The sequence below is a fragment of the Pristiophorus japonicus genome, chromosome 23, assembly GCF_044704955.1.
Source record: "Pristiophorus japonicus isolate sPriJap1 chromosome 23, sPriJap1.hap1, whole genome shotgun sequence".
Lineage (NCBI taxonomy): Eukaryota > Metazoa > Chordata > Chondrichthyes > Pristiophoridae > Pristiophorus > Pristiophorus japonicus.
This window is the reverse complement of record NC_091999.1, coordinates 26,581,975-26,600,551: the sequence shown is the minus strand read 5'-3', so window position 1 is coordinate 26,600,551 and position 18,577 is coordinate 26,581,975. Positions and strand designations below refer to the sequence as shown.

The following is an 18,577-nucleotide window of genomic DNA, read 5'->3' as shown; positions in this document are numbered from 1 at the left end:
GGAGAGAAGCCTCCTTTTTACCCCAACACCTCCCCTCCTCACCCCTCCCCTCTCCTCTCTCCTCACATCTCTCCTATGCTCGTCTCCTCTCCTCTCCCCTGCCTTCTTCCCTCCTCTACTCTATTCTCCTCTCCTATCCTCGCCCCTACCCTCTCCTGTCCCCTGCCCAGTCCTCCCCTCTAATCCCCTCCCTTCTTCACTCCAATTACCTCTCCTCTCCTCTCATCACATCTACTCTCCATTCCTCTACTCTCCCCTGCTCTGCTTTCTTCTCACCTCTCCTCCCCTACACTCTCGTCCCCTCCCTGCTCATCTCTACCCTCCTCTCTCCGCTCGTCCCTCTTTTCCTGCCCTCTCCACAACTCTCCGCCTCTCGCCTCCCCTCTCCTCCACACTCCTCTCATCTCCTCTCTACTCTGCTCACCTCCTTTTCCTTTCATCTTCTCTCCTCCTCTCCCCTCTCCTCCTCTATCCGCTCCACTCGGCTCATCCCTTCTCCCATCTGCTCCTCTCTCCTCTCCACTTCTCTCCTCACCTGTTTTCCCGTTCTCTCCTCTCTCCTCTCCCATCTCCCCGCCTTTCCACAATTCTCCTCCCCATTCAGCTGTTCTCCTCAACTCTCTTATGTCCTCATTTTCTCCCCTCTCGCCTACCTTCTCCATGCCTCTATTCCATTCTCCCCTCACCCCGACCAATTTCTCCTCCCCTTTCCTCTCCTCCATTCTCCTCTCATCTCCTCTCATCTCCTCTCCTCTGCTCTCTCATCTCCAATCATCTCCTCTCCTCCCCTATCCTCTCCTCCCCCCTGTTTTCAAGTCGCTTCTATCTCTACTCTCTTCTCCACTCCAATCATCTCTACTCCGCTCCCCTAAATTCTCCCCTCTTCTCCTCTCCCCTCTCCCCTCCGTCTCCCCTCTTCTCCCCTTTCATTTTAACTCCTCTCCTCAACTTGTGTCCTCTGATGTTCTCCCCTCTCTTCTCCTTCCCGCTCCTCACGTTCACTCTGTTCTCCTGTACCCTCTCCACTCCTCTCTTCTCCACTCCTCTCCTTGCCCTCCTACCCTCTCCTCCCATCTTCTCTCCTTTCCTCTACCCTCTTTTCACCTCCTCCTCTCATTCATTGTCTTCTCTCTCCTCTCCTCTCCCCTAACTTCACCACCCCTCTTTTCCATTCACCTCTACTCACCTCTCCACTACCCACTCTTCTTTCCTCTCCTGCCTTCTTTTCTACTCTCCTCTCTTGTCCCATGTCTCATCCTCTCCTCTCCTCTAATCTACTACCCTCCTCTCTCCTTTTCATCTTTTCTCTCCTCTCCTCTCATCTCCTCTACTCTCCTCTCCGTTGCTCGACTCTCCACAGCTCTTCTCCCCTCCATTCTCCTCCCCACTTCCCCTCTCTTCTCCCCTCTCCTCCCCTCCCTTCTCATCTCTTCTCGCCCCTGCTCTCCCCACTCTATTCCTCTCTTCTCCTCTGATGGTCTCTCCTCTACTCTCCCGCCGCCCTTCCCCTCTCCTCTGCTCTACTCTGCTTCCCTCGCATCCTCTCTCCTCTCTCCACTTCACTCCATTCCTCCCTTCTACGTTCCGCTCCTCTCCTCCTCTCCCCTCTCATCTCTCTTCTCTCCCCTACCTTCTCCCCACCTCTATTCCACTCTCCTCTCCTGCCATCTCCCCTACACTCTCATCTCCATTCCCCTCCTCTCCTCTCTTCCCCTCTCCTATCTTCTCCTCTGCCCTCTTTTCTCCTCTCTTGTCCTCTCCTTACCTCTTATCAACTTTTCTCTACTCATCTCTGCTCTGCTCTCCTCTCTACTTCCCCTCTCCTCTATCCTCTCCTCCACTAAACCCTTCTCCCCTTCCTGCTCATCTTCTCTCTTTCCTCCTCCAACCTCTCCTCTCACCTCCTATCCTCTACTCTGCTCTGCTGTCTTCTCCACTCCACTCATCTCCTCCCCTCACCTCTGCTCTCCTATTCCCCTCCTCTCCTCTCCTCCACACTCATCTCCTTTCGCCTACTCCCCTCCCGCCTCCTGTCCTCTCTCTTCTCCCCACCTCACCTCTCTGCTCCTTTCATCGCATTTCCTCACCTCCAGTCTCTCCATTTCATGCTCTGAGTAAAATAAACGATAGCATGGCGTGTGACTATCTGCATGGCATAGGTCGCCATGAATCCTTACTGACCATTGTATTAACAGCACACATGTATCCTTACTGACCATTGTATTATCTGTCCCCATGTACCCTTATTGACCAATATGTTATCGGCCCCCATATGCCCTTACGGACCACTGTATTATCTGTCCCCATGAACCATTACTGACCAATATATTATATGCCCCATGTCCCCTTCGTGACCACTGTATTATCTGTCCCCATGTATCCTTACTGACCTCTGTATTATCTGTCCACATGTATCCTTACTCACAATTATATTAACAGTCACCATCTACCCTTACTCACCATTTTATTATCCTTCCCAATGTACCCTTACTGACCATTGTATTATCTGTCCCCATGTATCCTAATTGACGACTGTATTATCCATCCGCATGTTCACTTAGTGACCACTGTATTATCAGTCCCATGTATCCTTACTCGCCATTATATTAACAGTCACCATGTACCCTTACTGACCATTGTATTATCAATCCCCATGTACCCTTACTGACCACTGTATTATCAGTCCCCATGTACCCTTCCTGCCCACTGTATTATCAGTCCCCATTTACCCTTACTGACCATTGTATTATCTGTCCCCATGTATCCTAATTGACGACTGTATTATCCATCCGCATGTACACTTAGTGAGCACTGTATTATCAGTCCCATGTATCCTTACTCGCCATTATATTAACAGTCATCATGTACCCTTACTGACCATTGTATTATTAGTCCTCATGTACCCTTACTGACCACTGTATTATCAGTCCCCATGTACCCATACTGACCATTGTATTATCAGTCCTCATGTACCCTTACTGACCACTGTATTATCAGTCCCCATGTATACTTACTGACCATTGTATTATCAGTCCTCATGTATCATTACTGACCAGTGTGTGATCAGTCGTCATATATCTTTACTGACCATTGTATTATCAGTGCCAATGTATCCTTACTTAGCACTGTACTGTCAGTCCCCATGTATGTTACTGACCTTTACTTAGAAATCTATCCTTCCATTTGTTTTATTTCACTTGTGTTACGCCGAGAAGTGAATTGAAATTGTGAAATTACAGAGTTATTTTATTTCTCAGTAATAATATAAACTCCCTAAATGAAGCTGCTCCCTTCACATGCATGCTGTGATTCTGTGGACTTAACTATTTCTGCTTTTACCAATAGTGCTTGGTTTTGGATAAAGTTATTTGATCTGAAAGCCACGTTGCTTTTAAGATATTTTGCAATTGAAAGTGATGCAAAGAAAAGGTTCGGAAAACTTGTTTATTCAGTGACTGTGATTAATATCCTTCAGTGTGCAGTTTAATTGTCTCACTGGAGAGATCACTCAGCCTATAAATAGGGATTTTTTTCAGCCTGTATAGCAATGTTTGACTGAAGTTGTTTTCTAAAACGAACAGTTCTCATTGGAGGTCACAGAAAGTCAAGTCATGTTCTGGGAGATTCCAACTGAGCTTAGGATCCTGTTGGCACTTTTAAATGTGGAACGTATTTATTACCCGCTCCTCGCTGCAGTTGGTGTTCCTGGTGAGTCCTTCATCTACAATTAATTATGTAACCCATGTTTCCCTGTATTTTCTGTCCTTGTCCTTTAGTTCTAGTTATTAATTGTATTCAATTTAAACCTCTTGTTCTGTGTCTGGCAATGCAAAGAAGTTTCTGTCATGTAATGTTTGATCATTTGTTAATTTGCTGCTCCCAGTTCAATGAACAGTATGTTGTTTTCACAATTTAAACCTATTTTCTGTGTCTGGCAATGCACGGAAGTTTCTGTCATGTAATGTTTGATGATTTGCTGATTCGCTGATCCCAGTTCAATGAACAGTATGTTGCTTTCACAATTTAAACCTCTTGTTCTGTGTCAGGCAATGCACGGAAGTTTCTGTCATGTAATGTTTGATCATTTGCTGACTCACTGCTCCCAGTTCAATAAACAGTGTGTTGTTTCCGCAAATTGTTTCCAGTGATAGTGGTTTACAGGATTTGACAGAAATTTTATTTTATTGACACAAGATATGTTAGTGAACGATTAGATTATTGAACAGCTTGCAGTCAGCTTTCTGCACTGATGCCCAGTGTTGGATAATAAATATGTGTTCAGCGGTAATACGTGTTTTAAGGACCGCTGGTTATTGTTAATGACACTGCTCTGTGGAAATCAGCGTTGAGAGATCCTTCACAAATACACTGAGATATGAGACATTATCCACTAATGATTCAGCTATAGACAGTTGTCGTAATTTCCACCGCCTCCCGCTCTGCCTCATAGTCACTAATTCCAGATGATCAGGACCGGGTTAAAACTGCAATGCGTCTTCCAGTAAAATGTTTATTCAGTTGTGCTTGAATTGATTTATTTCCCTTGTTCAGCCACAGTTCAGGAGATCTCGGTGTGGGCCGCACGGTAGCAACTATTCAAAATGTAGCACTATATTGTGAAATATTTTGATATTTCCAGTCTCAAACTCTCTCTGTCAACTGGAAGTCTGTAACTTTCTCACACCAGGTGAAAGGCAGCAGGTTGACACAGTTCCAGCTGTAAACAGACACGTTCGAAAATCCTCTGTGACATCATACAACATGGGTCATCATTAGTCTATTGTAAAGCGACAGTCCCTTCTTTAAAGATTATTTGCAATATTCCTGGAAAGTCAGCTTAAGCCAGTTACAAAGTGTACTTTCAATACAATGGTTGGAAAGGTTCTGATTTCGATACATAATGCAATTCAAGTCATCTTCTTCAGCCTTCGACACAACCGCCATAATCTCGCCAAAGACTCCATTCCCCTCTCTGGCAACAAATTTCATTCCCCACCTTGGCCACAGACTCCATTCCCCTCCCTGTACAGACTCCATTCCTTTTCTTGGCCACAGACTCCATTCCTCCCTTGGCCCACAACTCCATTCTCCTCCCTGGACACAGATTCCATTCCCCTCGCTGTCCCCAGACTACATTCCCATCCCTGGACAATGACTCTATTCCCCTCAATGGACACAGGTTATTGACAAACTCGCGGCTTCTTGTGCTGAATTATTGCTCACTCTGACTTGGATATGGCGTTATATATTAGTCTCATTCAGCGCTTTAACATCCCGGCAAAAGTCCAACACATTAACTCTTTCAGTCATGACCCAGCAACCACACATCACATCCACCGCTTCACTCACTCCCTGTCACAACACCCAAACATCCCATCCACTGGTACATTCAGTCCAGAGCCAACGCCCACACGTTCCATCCATTGGTACATTCAGTCCTTGCCCCGACACCCACACGTCCCATATATTGGTTCTTTCAATACCTGTGCCAAACACCACACGACCCATCCGCTGGTGTAATCAGTCCTGACCCAAACACCTCACGTCCCATCCGCTGGTGTAATCAGTTCTGACCCAAACACCACACGTCCCATCCGCTGGTGTAATCAGTCCTGACCCAAACACCACACGTCCCATTGTATAGTTCATTTAATCCTGACACATTTCACACATAATTCTTTGAGACAGCTGATGTTGCTCTCAATCTGAAATATAAATTCCCTGTTTTTCTCTTTCTTGCAGTGAACTTAGTGACGATAATGATCCTGTCTCGAGGAAGGTGCGGTCTCTCCAAGTGTGTCAGCCGTTACCTGGTGGCAATGGCAGCGGCAGATCTACTGGTCGTTATCCTCGACCTGATATCCAGGCAGATTCCTATTCTTTATTCAACCGCGTTTGATTTCAAGTGGAAGAGCAAAGTGTGTAATATCCATGCCATCCTGCTTTACGCAGTCACTGACTGTTCCGTCTGGTTCACAGTTGCTTTTACCTTTGATCGATGTATAGCCATTTGTTGTCAGAAGCTCAAAACCAAATATTGCACCGAGAAAACGGCGACTGTGGCTATGGGAACACTGAGTGCGCTATTCTGTGTAAAGAACACTTTCTGGTACTTTATGTATGGAGGTATGTATCAGATTTCCAATGGTAGCTGGTTTTGTTTTGTTACATGGGAAGTCTCTGAGTCACTATCATGGGCAGTAATTGAATTCCTTCATTATATTATAACACCGTTTATTCCATTTGTTCTGATCCTTCTGCTCAATACTTTAACTGTCAGACAGGTTTTAGTATCGAGCAGAGCCCGCAGGAGACTCAGGGCCCACAGCAGTGGGGAGATTCCCAGTGACCCAGAGATGGAGAAGCGAAGGAAATCCATCATTTTACTGTTTGTTATATCCGGCAATTTTATCCTGCTATGGGCAGTGTTTCTCTTATATTCTGTGGTTGAACGATTGTATTTGTTAAACTTTATTCCTGTATATCTACCTCAATATGTACAGGAAATTGGATTTATGCTTCAGCTCCTGAGTTGCTGCACCAACACATGTATTTATGCCGTGACCCAGTCGAAATTCAGAGAGGAGTTGAAGAATGTGGTGAAATATCCCTTTACTGTAATTTTTAAATGTATTAAATAATAAGAATCACACAATGTTTTGGGCGGGTGTTCTGCCCAATTCGCTCATCTCTGTTATACACACACAGTGAGGCCTGTTTTCATCTTTCACCGCGCGGATTCAGCGACTAACAAAAATGATAGAGGTGGGGAAGTCCACGGAGATCAGTCCCGCTGGACTCCTGCAGATGTTATCCCCGCTAAGATGTCTGCTGCGGCCTGGGACGGATTTATATAGCTACCGACAGCCAGGCTCGTGTCGGATGTGTTTACCCAAAGGGAGCGGCGCGGGGAAGGTGGCTCTGTTACATTTCAGTCCACGGGCGGGCCGCTCAGTCCCCAGCACTCCCAGGGAAAGCTGGGGGGAAATGGCCTGGGACCAAACAACAGCCAGGGAGGGAAGGTTTCAAAGGCTCAAAGGTCAGTGCTTTCATCCTTTTACAGGCTCCTTGTGTTTTTCTCCCAGTGGGGTTTAACGTGAGCAGCCCCAGCGCCCGGAGACAGTGACGTATCCTTGTTTCAGATAATCTACCTTTGGGATTAAAGGGTCTCCTGCAGACGGAGTATATCCCAGTGACATTCACCACTATAACGTTCCTTTGTAAGTTTGCCTGAACAATGCGGTGATCTGCAGGATGAAGTGTTCCCCGCACACACTCGACACACATTAAACTCAGCTCCTCCTCACTCTCTGTAAAATCTCCGTGCTAAACATAGCCCATAATATGCAGTGTTCAGGGAGGGTGGTAACGAGCTTTGTTGCTAGGTATTGCAGTATGTGTGATGTAATAAAGCGGGGAAACTCGCATGACACTGTGCCTGAGCATTGTGCCATCACAGACCTGCCCTTCTGACCACGCCCTGGTCTGTGGTTGACCCAGAATCGCATTTCAGACATCCCTTCTCCTTCACACCTCACTTTACAAAGAGTTACTTATGTCTGCAGCACAGAAATAGGCCATTCGTTGCTCGCGGCTACAAACTGGTCTGAGGCGGTTGCCCTGAGGTTTCCCTGGGGGTGCTGGGACTTAGCAGCCCATCTGCTTGTGGACTGCAAATTTACAGAGCGACCTTCCCCACCCGGACCCTTTCGGCCCAGCAAAGCATGTCAGAGCTTACTCTATCATCACATCCTGATCTTAAACGGAGTGCACAAAGAGAGTGCTAAACTTGGGAACGGAGAGAAAGTGAGATTCCGTGGTAAGTCCGTGGTGAGTCTGGCTGAGTATTAGCTGTAAAAAGGGACATTTGGATTAACGTTTTGAATTGAAGTTAGAACTTTAAAAACAGAAGTTAGCAGAAACTGCCTGTTACTGGTAGTTAACTATCAGTCAGCTGTAAGTGTTAGTCTTAAATATGTGCTAATTACTGCGAGCAATGGGCATGGAGCTGAGACAGCACTTGTAACTTGTGTGTGGCTCCAATGGTATAAAACTAAAGACTAACTGCTGATGCACAGTGTGTTCTGCACAGTGATATTAAACGGAATTTGGTGAGAGTTTGAATGGGAACAATGGTTGAAGGAGGTGCTGCTTTGGCCTCCAAAATACAGCAGGTAGATGAACGTTTGGTGAGTTTTACCTTTTTTCTCGAAGTTTGGTCCACACTAAGACCTGGGAGCAATAACAATACTTTATTAAATTAATAATTTAACTATAATTACTAATTAATTAATATAATTATAAATAACCATTTGAATAAAAACAAAGTAATTAAATTAATTCAGTGTGTAAATAAGCAAATAAATTTATAAAAAATAACAAAAGATGGCAGGGCAGGCAATAAGTCGAGACTGTAATGTGTGTGAGTTTGTGGACATCAAATCTGTCCCACATTCCTACATCTGCAGGAAATGTCTCTGCTTTATTCTCTCTGGCTCAGGATAATTGGGCTGGAGTGCAAGTTCGACACACTCTGAAACACACAGGAGAAGTGATTTAATCCAGAAAACAGTCACATCCCACAGAAAAGCGCAGGCTCAGTAAAGTCCGTGGCTGATTGGGTGCCGTGAAGCGAGAAATGAGAAGAGGCTGAGAATGAGACACTGCTCCTGCCCAACGATAAGGATAAAGATTGCGTGGAGGACATCCACAATACATACCAAGGTACGTGGCTCAGAAGGTTGTCCACAGGCAGAGATAGGAAGAAATATTAAACAATTACTTTGAATCAGTATTTATCAGGGAGTGAACACAGGTGGACATGACATTGGATGATATTAGAAATGAAATAACTGCATTTAAAATAACAAGAGGAAAATATTATATCAACTAATCAAACCGAAAATGGATAAAATGCCGGCTTCGGACAAATTACATCTAGAAAAGAGATAGCAGAGGCATTAATAAACATATTTAATATATCGTTAGAATAAGGTGCAGTGCTGGAGGATTGGCAGATACCTAATGTAATACCTATTTTTAAGAAGGGAGGTAGAACGTATCTGAGGAACTATAGTCCAGTCAACTTAACATCGTTGGGAGGAAAAATAATGGATTCCCTACTAAAGGAGAAAGTGGAAGAACAACTAGAAACCAAAAATGAATAGTCAGCATGGATAAGAAAAGGAAAGTCTTGAATTGACCAAATTCTTTGAATTTTTCGAATAAGTAACAGATAGCGTAAACTAACGTAATGTAGTAGATGTAATTTATCTAGATTTCGAAAGGCCTTCGATAAGATACCCCATAATAGACTGAAAGGGCAGATCACAAATTGTAATTACAATTAATAATAATAATTGTGATTTTTTAAAATGGAGTTAACATATTTTTTAAATGGATCCCACAGCCTGTTTTTCAGAATGTGGGAAGCATGTGTGGGATGCCTTCCGCAGAGAGGCAAATGTTCCAATTCATCGACCAGAGGCCTTGGGAGCTGGGCGCAGACACAGATAACATAGAATTTGAATTCTATAATAAGATACAAGTTAAATAAAATAAATCATAACAACATGTATCCTGAATTACTAATTAAAGTATATAGAGGCCAGATTGGAGGAAGCAACCTACCAGATAATCATGTATTAATCAATCAGCACATATTAATTGTAACTTGCGTAATTATATAAGACGATAATCTGAAACTGTATAAAATAAGATGTCTCTGGCAGTTTCTCTGAGCATTCATTCAAGGGTAGCTCACCTGCCAGCTTGTATCTCCGAGTGGTGGTTTGAAGTTAACTCTAACAACTTGGCGCAGTCAGCAGGATCTACTGGACGGGCAGATTTGACACAAAAAGCCAAACCAACCGAATAATGAGTGACTAGAGAATTACCTTGAGAAATTCTCCTCGCAAAGTAACCAGAGATCCAACGAATCTGAGGTAGAGTCCATGCAGCCAGTAAATCCAGTTGAAGGGTGCGTCAGGACAATGTAAATAAGTACTGTAAGTGTTGGGACAATAAGTACATATACGAGATATCGGGGAAAAAGCCTCAGTGTAAATAGTTACGTATATGTAAAGGCGGAAAAACAGCACTAGGTGTAAAGCCTTGGTTTAAAAAGTTCTGCTTAAGTAAAGATGGTAAAACAGGAACTGGGGAAAAAGCCCCAATGTATGAAATGGCAAAGGAATCTGCCAAGCCCCTTGGAGGGCTGATGTATAAACTACCAGAAAAGTTTCTGAGAGATAAATCTGAAAAGGTCATGAAGATGGTTAAGGCAGGATATGATGAAGGGAAAAAGATAATTTTAACAGCCGGAAAGATGAATAGAAAGATACCCGAAGGTGAGATGGACAGAGAAAGTGACAAAAGACAACAGGATGTAAGTATAAAAATAGATATAGATGACAGAAGGGAATGGACAGAGGAATTTGGCCCAAATTTGTATCCCCCACTAACAGGGTTATGATTAGGACCTGATGAAAATGAAGGATTGATTGGGGGCCAGAAGGCTCGCTTAGTAGATATTTTTCGGAAGTCCATAACAAAAACTGTTAGTGACTTTCTTAAGTGAAGTATGGATACAAAAATAGAGCCGGCCAAACAATAAGCTTTGTTGAATGAAGAGAGATTTTTGTGAATGTCTGTCTTTGAATGAAAGTGCTTGTGTGATTTTTAACTTCGGAATATTTGAGGTGGGAATTAATGAATTTTTCAGGTGTCTGAAAGCATGCTTCAGAAGTGGTAGAGGTGTCTGTTGTTTTGGCCCCACCCACTTTTTCAGACAGAGTGAATTTGTTTTAACCCTTTGCAGTGTTGTCCTGTATGAGGAAAGTTTTAATAAAATGTGAACCTAGAATTGAATTACTTTTTAATTTAGAAACCCAGGTGTAGATTTATTCAGATGATATGATATGGAGCTAGGAAATGCACAAAGGATAGGTTTGTTGAGCAAAAGATAAAAAATGTGTGGTCCCGATGGTTTTAAAAAAAATGTTTTGACACGCTCACTTGTCAAAAGAAAACATGTAATCATTGATTACATTTGTTTGAAAGACAATACATTTAGTCTAGGAATGAGATAAAGAATGGAGAAGGGAAATTGTAATGCCTTAAAAAAAGAATCCTGCGTGGGTGTCTCAAGGCTGCGGGCTTGGGAAGTACGCCCCCATATTTCTTTGTGTAAAATCTTGATGTGAAAGCTTCGAGCTCAGTAAACAGATTTTTAAATAAAAGATTGGCAGTACAATATTTGAATTGGGATTTTGAGATATTTCTGGTGATTCTCCTTGATAAACATTTTGGTTGTATTGGAAAATCTTGGGTTTGGAAGACTTTTAATAAAAGTAAACATACTGCGTCAGAAGCTGAAGCTTAAAAAGATTAAATTTATGAGATACTGTATCACAAAATTGAAGTTACAGTGCAAAAGATTAGAGTTTTTGATGTTCAGCTTCTAAAACAGAAGTCAGGCAAATAATTATAAAACAAGTACTTTGCATTCTGTGATCTATGAATCACTATAAGCATAAATGATAAGTCCGATTAAAAAACAGTATTACCATATTTGACATTTCATAATCCAACAATGAATACAAATACTGCAAAAGGGGAGCAGAAATTAGGATGGGAGCAGTGAAGAGTTAATCTTGTTGTGAAGATTTCAAGTACCACTGTTTAAGAAAATACACAACAAAATGAAATACATTTAACATAAAAATTTAAATCTGATCTCTTAAAAAAAAGAAATAAAACTATAATGTTTGGAAACAATGTAGAAATACCTTCAGTGATCAGGTCAAACTCCTGGGCAAGTGGGGAGCTATCTGCGAAAGTGTAAAAGGAATTTTGAAAAAAATTAAATGTTAAAACGGCAGGCTTTAGCAGTTTAGAACAAAGGAAAATATAAGTTGAACTTGTGACTTAAGATACAGTGGTTGAAGAACCATAGAAACTGAGACGTAAAGGCTTTGAAACTGGAACATTTGAGATAACAGAAAGCAGCTATCAAAGCCTACGTGCTAGACTATGTTCTAGTTATGAAAAAGACATTTGAGATAACGGAAAGCATGATTTAAAGTAAATCCCAAACAGGCACAAATAGGACAACCTGTGGTACAGTACCTGGGACACGAAATATCTCAAGGAACTCGGACCATGTCCAATGTCAGGAAGGAGGACATTAGGATTATGCCACGACCAAAACCAGCCTGAGGGGTTCGTAAGGTACTGGGGTTCTTTAGCTATTGCAGGAATTTTGTGCCTAACCAAAGCAATTGCAGAACCAATACATGGCGAGTGAAAGGAAAATCCGGTTGAAATGGAAATGGTAAGAGTCTAACTAAAACCTGGAATATCCAAGATGTGTTTTATCAACAGAATATAAATGTGATCATCACCGTCCTTCCGATTCTACAAGGACAAGCTACAAGGCCGCCCCGAGGGGGCCAGGAAACATTTAACCACAGCGGAGGGTACAACAACTACGTAAAGCAGCCTCTAGGGGGCGGCATCTAAGTGTCCGGAGCGTTTGTCTTGAAGCCATAAGATAAGTGTGTAAAAAATGTTACCTGAATATTGTAAACCAGGGGAATTAACCTTGGGAAATTGCGTGGTAATTAAACCTGGAACAGAAGTAATGTTGTTATTTGACAATGACCAGCATGAAATGTGACCTGTGAGCATAAATTAATCAGCCCTATACCTGCCAGAAAAAAATAGCCACAAGACTAAAGCGTTGTAAATAGGATTGCTAGACACAATCCTGAGAATAGCTAGTGACACATCAGGAGCAAGGGAGTAACACAAGAAGCTGAGACACAAAGAAGGAAGACAGAGGAGATTTACAGCGAATGACGTATTAACTTTACAGGGACATCTCTAGTAGATGCACCAGATATACAGGCGATCCAGGCAGGTGTAGATAGTTTGAGGGGAACAACGGAGTTACTAATCAGGAAGCAGATCAGGATTGAGATACCATCTTCAGAGTTAGGATCTAAAACATCCAAAAAAATGCTAGAGGGTGTATCCGTATTGGAAGGCCATGCACGAACAACTAACGAGCAAAATAAGCAGGAATTGAGAGGACGATGCCGAGGACAGGAAAAGCGACACATGTCATGCCTATGGGAGATGGATGATTGGTCAGGTGAGACACAATATGGATCAGATACAAACCGGGCGAGTTACAGGTTCAATAAATAGTACCCAGTTGAAAGAAATGGCACAACACACTGGGCTATTAGATGCATGCACCCTGAAACACAGAAACATAGAAACATAGAAAAAGGTTGCAGGAATAGGCCATTCGCCCCTTCGAGCCTGCACCAACATTCAATAAGATCATGGGTGATCATTCACCTCAGTACCCCTTTCCTGCTTTCGCTCCACACCTCTTGATCCCTTTACCTTAAGGGCTATATCCAACTCCCTCTTGAATATATCTGATGAACTGGCATCAACAACATTCTGCGGAAGAGAAATCGACAGGTTAACAACTCTCTGAGTGAAGACGTTTCTCCTCATCTCGGTCCTAAATGGCTTATCCCTTGTCCTCAGACTGTGACCACTGGTTCTGGACTTCCCCAACATCGGGAACATTCTTCGTGCATCTAACCTGCCCAGTCCCGTCAGAATGTTTCTGAGGTCCCCTCTCATTCTTCTAAACTCCAGTGAATACAGGCCCAGTCGATCCTATCTCTCCTCATATGTCCTCCCATCCCGGAAATCAGTCTGGTGAACCTTCGCTGCACTCCCTCAATAGCAAGAACGTCCTTCCTCAGATTAGAACAAAACTGAACACAGTATTGCAGGTGAGGCCTCACCAAAGCCCTATACAGCTGCAGCAAGACCGCCCTGCTGCTATATTCAAATCTCCAAGATATGGGGCCAACATGCTATTTGCCTTCTTTCTGTCTGCTGCACCTGCATGCCAACCTTCAATGACTGATGTACCATGACACCCGGATCTCGTTGCACTTCCCCTTTGCCTAATCTGCCGCCATTCAGATAATATTCTGCCTTCGTGTTTTTGCCACCAAAGTGCATAACCTCACATTTATCGTTATTACACGACATCTGCCATGCAATTGCCCACTCACCTTACCTATCCAGGTCACCCTGCAGCCTCTTAGCATCCTCCTCACATTTCACACCGCCATCCAGCATAATGTCATCTGCAAAATTAGAGATATTATACACAATTCCTTCATCTAAGTCACTGATGTATATTGTAAATTGCTGGGGTCCCAGCATTGAGCCCTGCGGCACCCAACTAGTCACTGCCTGCCATTGTGAAAAGGACCCGTTTATCCCGACTCTGTCAACCAGTTCTCTATCCACATCAGTACATTACCTCCAATGCCATGTGCTTTAATTTTGCACACCAACCTCTTGTGTGGGACCTTGTCAAAAGTCTTTTGAAAGTCCCACTACACCACATCCATTAGTTCTCCCTTGTCCGCTCTACTAGTTACATCCTCACAAAATTCTCAAAGATTCGTCAAGCATGATTTCACTTTCATAAATCCATGCTGATTTGGACCAATCCTGTTATTGCTTTCCAAATGTGCTGCTATTTCATCTTTAATAATTGATTCCAATATTTTCGCCACCACTGATGTCAGGCTAACTGGTCTGTAATTACCTGGTTTCTCTCACCCTCATTTTTCAAAATGTGGTGGTCCATTCGCTACACTCCAGTCCATACGAACTGATCCAGAGTCGATGGACTGTTAGCAAATGATAACCAATGCATCCATTATTTCTAGGGCCACTTCCTTAAGTATTCTGGGATGCAGACCATCAGGCCCCGGGGATTTATCGGCCTTTAGTCCCATCCATTTTCCGAACAGAATTTCCGACAAATAAGGATTTCCTTCAGTTCCTCCTTCTCACTAGCCCCTCGGTCACGTACTATTTCCAGAAGGTTATGCGTGTCTTCCTTCATGAATGCAGAGCCAAAGTATTTGTTCAACTGGTCTACCATTTCTTTGTTCCCCATTATAAGTTCATCTGAATCTGACTGCAAGGGACCTACGTTTCCCTTCACTAATCTTTTTCTCTTCACATATCTATAGAAGTTTGTATGTTCCCAGCAAGCTTCCTCTCATACTCTATTTTCCACCTCCGAATTAAACCCTTTGTCCTCCTCTGCTGAATTCTACATTTCTCCCCGTCCTCGGGTTGATGCTTTTTCCTGACCAGTTTATATGCCTCTTCCTTGGATTTAACGCTATTCTTACTTTCCCTTGTTAGTCACGGTTAAGCCACCTTTCCCATTTTATTTTTTACTCCAGACAGGGATGTCCAATTGTTGAAGTTCATCCATGTGATATTTAAATGTTTTCCATTGCCTATCTGCCGTCAACCCTTTAAGTATTATTTCCCAGTCTATTCTAGCCAAGTCATGTCTCATACCTTCGAAGTTACCTTTCCTTAAGTTCAGGACCCCAGTCTCAGAATTAATTGTTTCACTCTCCACCTTAATAAAGAATTCAACCTTATTGTGGTAACTCTTTCCCAAGGGGCCTCGAACAACAAGATTGCTAATTAGTCCTTTCTCATTACACATCAACCAGTCTAGGATGGCCAGCCCTCTAGATGGTTCCTCGACATATTGGTCAAGTAAACCATCCCGAATACACTCCAGCAAATCCTCCTCCAACGTATTGCTACCAGTTTGGTTCGCCCAATCTATATGTAGATTAAAGTCTCCCATGATAACTTCTGTACCTATGTTGCACACATCCCGACTTTCTTGTTTGATGCTGTCCCCAAACTAACTACGATTGTTTGGTGATACACAACTCCCACTAGCGTTTTCTTCCCTTTGATATTCTGCAGCTCCAGCCACACAGAATCCACGCGAATGTCCTTCCTTACTATTGCGTTAATTTTCTCTTCAACCAGCAATGACACCCCACCTCCTTTTCCTTTCTGTCTATCCTTCCTGAATGGTGAATCTCCCTGGATGTTGCGTTCCTAGCCTTCGTCACCCAGGAGCCATTTCTCCGTGATGCCAATTACATCATATTCATTAATTGCTGCCTGTGCAGTTAATTTGTCCACCTTATTACGAATACTCCTTGCATTGAGGCACAGTACCTTCAGGCTTGTTACCTTAACACACCTTGTCCCTTTAGAATTTGGCTGCAATGTGGCCCTTTTTGATTTTTGCCTTGTGTTTCTCTGCCCTCCACCTTTACTTTTCAGCCCCCATTTTACTTCCCTCTGTCTCACTGCATAGTTTCCCATCCCACTGTCATATTAGTTTAACCCCTCCCCAACAACACGAGCAAACTCTCCCCTGTGGACATTGGTTCTGCACAGGTACAAAGCGTCCGGTTTGCACTGGTCCCAGCTCCCCCAGAACAGGTTCCAATGTCCCAGGTAATTGAAGCCCTCCCTTCTGCACCACACATTCATCTGAGCTATCCTGCGATTCCTACTCTGACTAGCAGTTGGCAGTGGTAGCTATCCTGAAATTGCTACCTTTGAGGTCCTATTTGTTAATTTTGCTCCCAGCTCCCGAAATTCAGCTTTTAATTCCTCAGACAGAGTGAGTCAGACTCAAACACAAACACATAAAGAGCTCCCTTAAGACAGAGAGTGAGAGGCACAGAAACATTACATATTGCCATTTCTTTGTCAGTTGAGAATGTTATAAAGTTATCGACATGTACAGATTCAATAGAATATATTCAGGTATAACTGAGCAGGTTGGGAGAAAATCGGTTTGAATTTAAAGATTTACCAGGAGTGGGGTTCGAACCCACGCAGCTATCTTTCCATTGGATTTTATGTCCAACGCCTACCCCACTCGGCCATCCTGGTTTTGTCAGTGTTCGGATTTTGTCTCTGTGAGAATGTGGGCTGCAGCTCCACTCTCACAGACAGAGGTTTTCAATGAGCATTTTCAAATATTTATCGTAATATTGACACAGGGGCAACTCTCCTATTCTTTTTCGAATAATGCTCTGGAAACTTTCACATCCACCCGAGGGTGCAGACGGAGCATCAATTTAACATTTCATCCGAAAGTCAACAGCTTCAACAATGCAAAATTCCCCAAGTGCTGCATTTGAGTGTCAGCCAAGATTATATGCTCAAGTCTCAGGAGTCGGACTTACACACACAGCCTCCTGATTCAGTCGAGAATGCTGCCACTGAACCAAAGCCGATACCAAAGCTCATATCCGTATTACTTTCCCCAAGTCTTTTTATAAAGTTCCAGGACATGTCGAAGTAATATTCAACATTTTGAAAAAGCTCCACCCTCGTCGGGGAATTGAACCCCGACCTCACACGTGACAGGAAGGGATACCAACTACTATACTAACGAGGAACTGACGGGTATTTGTTTTGTCAGAGCAGGAATCGAGCTGTGAACAGAACTGGACACCATGAGAAGACGACAGGCACATTGAGAGACAGAGACAAACCGACAAACAGGGAAAGACAGACAGCGAGATAGAGACAACGTGAGACAGAAAGTATGAAACTGAGAAGGAGAGGCAGACTGAGTAAGAAAAAGACTCAAACACACACATATACAGAGATGTGTGTGTGTGTGCTCTATAAAGAGAGAGAGGGAAAGAGTGAGAGAAAGACAGTGACAAAAAGAGAGACAGAGAAAGAGTGAGCGACAGATAGAGAGATAGACAGAGATATAAACAGAAAATGATGGAAATACTGAGCAGGTTAGAGAAAGGAACTAACAGAGACAGGCAAAGAGAGAGACAGGTAGAGACATGGACAGACAGAGATGATGGGAATGAGAAAGACAGTCAGACAGTGGGACTGAGAGAATCCCATTGGAACAGAACTGGACATCGTGAGAAAGAGACAGATAAGTTGAGAGACAGTGAAACAGGGAGAGACAGACAGCGAGATAGAGACAAAGAGAGACAGAAAGAGTGAGACTGAGAGGGAGGGTCAGAGTGAATGACAGAAAGACTCAAACACATACATACACAGATATGTGTTTGTGTGCTCCATAAAGAGAGGGAGGCAAATACTAATGGAATGACAGAGACAAAGACAGGGACAAAGAGAGAGACAAAGAGGAAGACAGATAGAGAGAAAGACAGATATAGAGAGAGATAGAGACAATAATTCGGTTCTGTCTTTACAAAGGAAGATACAAAAAACCTTCCAATTCTACTAGGGGACTGTGAGTCTAGTGAGAATGAGGAACTGAAATATATCCTTATTGGTGGGAAATTGTGTTCGGGAAATTGATGGGATTAAAACCCGATAAATCCCTGGGTCTTGATAGTCTGCAGCCCAGAGTACTTAAGGAAGTGGCCCTGGAAATAGTGGATGCATTGGTGATCATTTTCCAACAATCTATCAACTCTGGATCAGTTCCTATGGACTGGAGGGTAGCTAATGTGACGGCACTTTTTAAAAAAGGAGGGAGAGAGAAAGCGGGTAAGTCTTTACCGGTTAGCCTGACATCAGTCGTGAGGAAAATGTTGCAATCAATCATTAAGGATGAAAAAGCAGCCCATTTGGAAAGCAGTGACAGGATCGGACCGATTCAGCATAGATTTATGAAAGGGAAATC

At 43.2% G+C, this 18,577-nt stretch overlaps 1 non-coding gene across 1 annotated transcript; it reads right to left on the bottom strand.

Moving 5' to 3' along the window:
* Nucleotides 1-16,759: 16,759 nt before the first annotated feature.
* On the bottom strand, nt 16,760-16,842 carry trnal-uaa (transfer RNA leucine (anticodon UAA)). Its single transcript has one exon. It is a non-coding gene; the product is annotated as a tRNA-Leu (tRNA).
* Nucleotides 16,843-18,577: the final 1,735 nt, after the last annotated feature.